This window comes from Haliaeetus leucocephalus, unplaced genomic scaffold (genome assembly GCF_000737465.1).
Source record: "Haliaeetus leucocephalus isolate CR32 unplaced genomic scaffold, Haliaeetus_leucocephalus-4.0 Scaffold110, whole genome shotgun sequence".
NCBI lineage: Eukaryota > Metazoa > Chordata > Aves > Accipitriformes > Accipitridae > Haliaeetus > Haliaeetus leucocephalus.
This window is the reverse complement of record NW_010972546.1, coordinates 3,048,919-3,056,493: the sequence shown is the minus strand read 5'-3', so window position 1 is coordinate 3,056,493 and position 7,575 is coordinate 3,048,919.

Below are 7,575 nucleotides of genomic sequence, written 5' to 3'. Positions count from 1 at the left end.
AAATCCCAGACATCAATATTGATGCTCAGTAATACAAGATAGTGATACATAATGAGGAGCAAGGAATTCATTTACCTCTCAGGTGTTCTTAATAATGGGATATTAATAGTTACAGGGCATTCATTGGTATAGATGCCCTCTCCTTTCCTGTAGGTATGGTCTTGTCTTTTCTGTAGCAGACATAATTGCTCTTATTTTTCTGAGATGTGACTCTTCCCTGTAGTAAGATCCTGATGACAAGAGTAATGAGTGAGTTACGTACATAGGATATAAAGATATTTTGTGAGGAGCTAATTTACTCCTAGATACCCTGGCTATCCAGAAATCACTTCAACAAGAAAACAGACCTCCTGTGGAGATGGGCAGGCAGCCAAGGACACAGGTTACTAATGCAGGCTGGCAAGAAGTACCCATTCCTCCACAGCCCTGCAATTATTGCAGTTAGTCATGGGAGTGTGGGATCCAGAAGCAGCTGCTCTGCCAGTTCTTGCACCTGTGCTTTGCCTCAGTCACTTGAGTCATCCCTCTGGTGACCCCCAGCCCAGGGATCCATGCAGCCTTGGTGTCAGACCTCATATTTCCCAGGACATACCCTCTTCCAGTGGGGCATTGCCTACTGGTGCACGGACACCTGCGTCCTTCCTTGGAAGCTGCAGCTCCTATGATGGGGCGCCATCCTTGCAGAAGCAACTGGTGCAGAGCTCACCTGGGAGACACCTGGGCTTTTAAGAGAGTTTTCAAGTTACCACTCTCAGGAGCAGAACGTTTTCTGTCATAATCCAGACTGAAGGGGCTGTCTGTCTCAGTCAGCTAGCTGCTTATCATACCCCATGGTTGTGGAATGCTTTTTTAGGCAGGGCACCTGCACTGGCAGTGTTGCTCATTAATTTTTCTGCAGGCACTAATTAGAGGCCTAAAGTCCTCCTTGCTTGCTGTGTCTTTCATGTGTCGGTTCCACTTCTTCCATCTGCTTGTTTTTGCTTCTCTCTTTTCTGTGCTGACTCATCTGCCGAAGACAGCCTGTGCATGTCAGGAGAGTCCTCGGGTGGCCAGTGGCTGTTGTCCTGCCATGAGCTCTGGAGGCAGCCATTCCTTCTGTTCTGCACCTGTGAGTTGAAGATTTGCTCTGTGCCAGAATGGGCAGGCAAGGTGTGAAGCTGGCATCCAGGCAGCCTAGAGGGAGCAGAGGGTTCACACCACGTAAGCTAGAGCCAGCTTTCACAAGCTCCAGCGCTCCCAGTTGACCAAGAACTCTCTAAGCTGTGATTTAGACCAGAAGCTAGCTTTGGCGATTTGAGTCATTCTTTCAGGGAACCTGATTGTTGTGGTTTCAGCCCAGCTGGCAACAAATTACCAGGAGGCTGCCCCTTCACTCCTCCTGCCCCTGTGGGATGGGGAGGAGAAACTAGAAAGAAAAGCTCTGGGGTCGAGACAAGGATGGGGAGGGATCACTCACCAGTTATGGTCACAGGCAAAAAAAACAGCTCAGGGGAAAAAAAATATCAATTTAATTTGTTACCATCAAATCAAAACAGGATCATGAGAAGTAAACCCAAATCTTAGAACACCTTCCCCCCACCCCTCCCTTCTTCCCAGGCTCAACTCCACTCCCGATTTTCTCCACCTCCTCCAGCGCACCTCCTACCCCCTCCTTCTTCACTGGCCTTGCTGTCTGCACAGGGGTTTCTCTCACATCCCACTCCCCTCCCCTGCTACAGGTGTCCCCTCTTAAATACATTCTCCCAGAGGCACTACCACTGTTGTTGATGGGCTTGGCCTTGGCCAGCGGCAGGTCCGACTCGGAGCTGGGGAAGCTCCTAGCAGCTTCTCACAGGAGCCACCCCTGCAGCCCCTCCCCACTACCCAAACCCCACCACACAAACCCAAAACACTGATTCCCTCTGTTGAAGATGCAGCAGTCTAGGGTATCTGGTCTCCTAAGCTAACCCCCATCGCCACCTGACCGTAAGATCGCCCAGCTTGCAGTCAGCATGGCTCCTGCCCTCCTCACACGGTCTGGATCCATCTTTTGCACTCGGATGAAGGTGGGAAGATCCATGCCTTCCATGCGTCTGTAAGGTAGCATGCACTGAGGTTAGGTCCCTGTGCGTTTCTCCTGGCTGCAGAAGCTGAGAATTAGAATCCCACACTGTGGCATCCAACTGCTCTGTGCAGCTGGTGCACCAGGTTGTCATCGCTTACAGAGTTACCGGGTGCTTTTTAGCAGAAATGCAGTGCCTGGCACTCTGACTGCTAGGTAGTGAGGGCCACTGTTACATCCCATGCACAGATGTATTGTTGCCTTTTATTTATTCCAAAATTACCTGCCATTAAATTCAGCAGCTTCCTTGGAGCTGTTCCCATGATGAAAAGGGGAAAAAAAACCCCAAACCATTTTCATTGTCTACTTTTCCATCTACTCTCTTACATATATATATATATATATATATATATATAAAAGAAATCTCCCAAACTGCTCCCAGGCAAGCTGCTGGCTTGGTTTGGAGGAGTAGGGACCCAACAATGGTTTTAGTTGGTCTGTTCTGTGTCTGTGGTTCTCCTTTCCTCCTTCAGATTTTTTTTTTTTTTGCCTTTTCTCTACTTCTTTTGATTTTGCTTCCTGTTTTATCTTGTTTATTCCTCTGCAGAGGAGAGCGAGGGAGAGGGACTCCTTTGAAAAGTCTGGTTAAATGAACCACTGTGGGAGTCCAAATACTCTTTATAGTCAAGCAAGCTGGTGGAGAAGTAAGTGCCAGAATACTAAGCTACATGCTGAATGGTGACTGCAAAGAGTAGCCCTCGCAGTCCTCTTAGGAGGGGGAGAGAAAGGGATGGGGACACTCATTTGCCCAGAATTCAATCCCACTCTGAAGTTACAAGCCCAAGCCTTCAAAGAAGGCTTCAAACAGTTGATGTCTGGGTTTTATATGAGTGTGGCAGATGCATGTTTTGGGTTCAGTTCAGCCATGGCAGCCGTCTACATTTTGGTTTTCATTAGCTTCTAGCGGGCTGTACATTTCCATCTCTAGCTCCGCTCCGGCAAGATCTGCATCTGACCTCTAGTCCTGCTCACTCTGGCAGAATGCACATTTTTTGGCTGCTACATGTTTTTTTTCATTTTAGTCTTTTTTTGGCTGTTCTAGAAGCAGCTGGGCACAAATTACTTTCATTCCAATATCATTATTTTCATACCACAGGCTTCCAGCTTGTTAGAACTATACTGGGGGGGGGGGGGAATAGCAATGACATTTCCCTTCAGTACAGAAAATAAACAAATTCACAAAACCAGAACCAGAAGCTTTCAAGAAAGATCCTGACACTTTTTTGTAACCTCAAACACCAGCTGCTTTTCTGGCACTGCAGCTTCACCTGCAGTGCCGAGTGCTGAATATGCCTGGGAGATGTCACCTGGATGTGTCTTGTGGAAAGCAGAGGGAAGACCATATATAATACAGCTGCCTGAATTTTGAGTTTCATGTCCTCCTTCCCTTACTTGGGGGGATCTTGTGAGAGTGGGCACTGTGATTCCTCTGACTGTAACAAACCTTGCTCATGCAGCCCACTATTTCTGAGCTGCAAGTCTTGAGCAACACATTTGTTCTGTTTTCTCTGGTCTTGACAGCACTATAAGCCAGCATACCTACACCAGCACAGCAGCATTCAACACAGTAGAACAGCTCCGTAAATTGAAACAGGTGATGCTGAGGCCTCCACATCTCCACAAGGTGTGCTTTGGGAGGTGCATTTTGGGAGGTTTAGTCTGGCATGCTGCGCAAATGCAAGTGGTTAAAGCTTTTGGGGAGGGGAAGCTGCCCTGCACAGCCCTGCTCTCACAGCTGTGGCCCCTCAGGACAGATCCTGGGAAGTGTCGTGCTGTCCCTTTGTCTGTCTCTCAGCTCACAGGGGATGCCAACACATCCTCGTCCCTGCCAGAGCCCCACCACTGCTTCCAACATGTGGACGTAAGCCTGTATTTGTTCCTGCTCAGGCTGCTTTGGAGCAGTGCCGTGGTGGCCCTTGCTCCCTCCCGCCCTGTCCAAGACAAGGCAAAGCACAGGGGCAAGAGCTGTATGGACAACCAGCAAGACTAATCCCCCCTGTCCAGTTTAACTTATTCAGGCACTTGCCCATACAACCTTTGCAGTGCTCTAAAAACATGGTGCCTGCAGACAACAGCAGCACTGAGGGAGTTAAGGGGCTCAGACTCCCAGGTAAATGCCCTGTAAATGCTCTCTTGCCTGATCGCCCCTCCTCTACAGCTCCACATTTCTCCTCTCTGATCCCTCTCACTTTAGAGGGCAAATAGGCACTAGATACACTGTAGAGGTAGTAGCAGAGTATTGACTGCTTGCCAGTAGGTCGGAAGGACCATCAGCATCCTTCGTTCTCTGCATTTCTCAGTGACTGTGAAAAGACAGGCTGCAGTGTGAAAGCTGTGATTACTGCCGGCTCCCACTGCCCTCTGCCCCCCCCCAGCCCCATTGCTGAGTCACAGAGGTCAGGCTCTTTCCTGCCTTGTGCTTTCATCTATAAAGCTTTGCTTGTCAGCAGTGACCCAGCCACATCTCTGCGCGCTTCCAGTACACTGGGGAGCCCTTCATGAATGTGAGTTTGCATTTGGTCCTGGGCCTGTTAACCTTGACCCCTGGCCCCAGCGTGGGCTATGGCCATTAAACCCAGCTGTCCGCGGTTTCATCACCATGTGGATTGTTTCTGCAGCACTCCGGTGCTCGTGGCTTTCTGCTGGTGGGATGGCTGGGGCTGTGCAGGTGTGCACAGCAGCCATGTGTGTGCTGGACAGGCCCACTGGCATCACAAACCCACCCAAGCGCCTGTTCCCCAGGCACCGCTCACCTTCAGGTGTCGCTTTCTCCCCGCAGCCTGTGCTGCGGCTAGCTTTTTCTGAGCCCAGAGCTTTCACAGCGCCTTTTGGCAGCTCACCTCTCCGAGCAGGATGCACCTTTCTCTTCTCTCATGGCTTCCAGTTCACGTATCGCTGGGAATCCTTAGGCTGTAGTAGCTTTCTCTGGATTTGCCAGTGGCAGCCTCCTGCCCCTCCAAGTCTGTCAGCTGGGAGTGTGTCAGGCTGTCCCCTCTAAGGCAGGCATGAAGAAAGCCCTGGTCCCACATTAAGATGATCCCAGCGGCACATGGCAAATGCCCCAAGTGTTTAGAGAGATGTTGGGTACCGTGCAGAGGCAGGTGGATGTAGTAAATGCACTGACACAACAGGACTGCAATGCTCCATCCTCCTGGAAATTACTTCCTTAGAGGTCAGCACCCTAAAACACCTTCGGCTGTCCTGGGTTTTGTACTTGGGCTACGAGCAACAGCAGAAATGCTCACGTGCCTGCAAGAAACGAGCCTGCTGATGGAAACTGAGGATGTAAGAGCTTAGCGCCATGGGCTTTAACATCTTTATTTCACCCTGTCCAAGGATCCAGCCCAGATATTTCATGATAAATGGTCTTAGAGGCTGTTTCACTTGCCTTAGTCTCTTGAGAGGTTTTGGTTGCCATTAATTCTGACTGGTTCTTCCAGAGCTGCTGCTGAGACGTGTCTTTACACTGCCACAATCCATCCCGGAGGGCCATTTGAGCAGCAAGAGCCTGGCAAGTTCAGTGTACAAAAAGAAAATCACGAGCAGCAGCAAGGGAAGCGTCATTGTGGTCACAGCAGAGCTAACAGCCAGGGCCACTGGGGGCCCAGTTATCTTTCTGCACCAATGACCCAAGAAAACAGGACAGCATTGTAGGGAGCTTCCAGGCAGCTCAAGCCTGTCTCCTTTGAGGACCAGCTCTGCACAAAGGGCAGCACAGTACCGCCAGCAGCCGCGTCTCCTCCCAAAGTGAGGGAGGGGAAGGTGCTGCTGCTGCAGCCCCTGGCCAGGGATGGAGAGCAGCCAGCGCCTGGCACTTCAATCCTGCTGCTTCCCAGCTCGCTGTGCAGGTAAATGGGGTATTCTCTCTCCCGCCAAACTCGTCTGCTTAGTCTGTCACACAATTCAGCCATCGCCCCTTCTGCTTATCTCCCCTCTGGTTAAACAGCCTGACACCTGCAGTGCCTCTGCAAGCTTTGCTGGTTTTTTTGCATGTCTCCAGATCTCTCTGCAGGAGTTGGAGGGGAACAGGCACCCAGCTGACATCTCAGTGAGGCTTACAGCCACCTCCTGTAGCAACAGCCCATTCCTTCACGCACCTATACTTGTCACAGCTCAGGTTTGACAATTGCTGCCCATTACTGGAGATTTGCTTATAGGGTGAACTAACAAGTTAATATAGAGCCACTGGGACTTTAAACTAATCAGTGGACCAGAAACTGCATTTGTAGAGACTGCCGGATTAAATTCAAAAGCCTAAAAGACGCTAGATGACAGAAAAAGGGAGATGTGCTTGCCAAATACTGCTATGCTTACGTGGAAAGAAGGAAGACACAGTGATTATATTACACAAGGATGATGAGAACAAATGCACACAAGTTACGAGGACTTGGTAGTGACACTTGTGAGCCACTGATTGCTACTGTTCAAGCAGGGACATGGTTTTGCTCACTGATGTTCGCAAAGGCTCTGGGGACCCTGCAGAGTAAGAGAAAAGCATCGTGATGCTGAAGGCTGTTCTTGGCATGGTGCCTTGCTCAGTTTCTTTCCTCCCAGGCTGCAGATGGGCATTTTCATGCTCTTGCAACCTGCACCCAGCACAACAGCATTCAGTCATTGCTTGAGCTTTCCTTGTGCTGGTAATTCAGCTGCTCCAAGTCCCCGAATAGCCTTCATGATGCAGCTGAAGTCTAAGACCTGGGTGGGAGAGTGGACACAAAATATTAAGTCAAAAGCTATCTTCATTTGCAGCTATTGATAAAATGAGGGCAAGGGCAGCTCATGTCAGCTTGGACTGGTAGATCAGGCATAGACAACCTGCAGATGCTCCACAGTGTTAAAGGATTCAGGATGGAGTGAGAGGTTATTCAAGGCAAGTGTTTCAGCTCCAAAATGAATACATGCAACTAAAAGTCCTCTGCGTTTTTCACTCAAGTGTATGTGTGAGTGTATTTCAAGAGCTAGAGAGATACATTAGGACACAAATAGAAGTTAGGCAGTAAGACATTTTGAGAGGATGCCTGGTTTGAGGCATCAGCACTCAATGATGATGTGAGAGAGACTCAATGACACATGAACAGAGTCAAGCACTATGCATTTTCCAATGATGTTTATTTGTTTTCTGTAGCCCACTGACACAGCTGGATCTGGCAATGGAGCAGATTCTTTTTTCCTTAAAGTGTCTGTGACATTAAGTCAAGGCTAGCACTGTAGTCAAAGGCATTTAGAGAGGGCAGCGGCAGAAGCAATGAGAGGTGTTGGGAGGAGGCTGTACAGCAGGGCAAGAGGGGCCGGGAGCACCTTCCCTCCCACTGCCACAGTGGAGACAGGGTGCAGATACGCATATAATCTTTTTGGTTATCTGTACCAGACAAACACAGCACCATGCAACACAATCTGCAGCTGGAAATGGGTGGAGAGCAGGATATGGATAGTTATTGCAGTCTGCTTTTTCGGAAGCTATGTGCCTCGGAAGC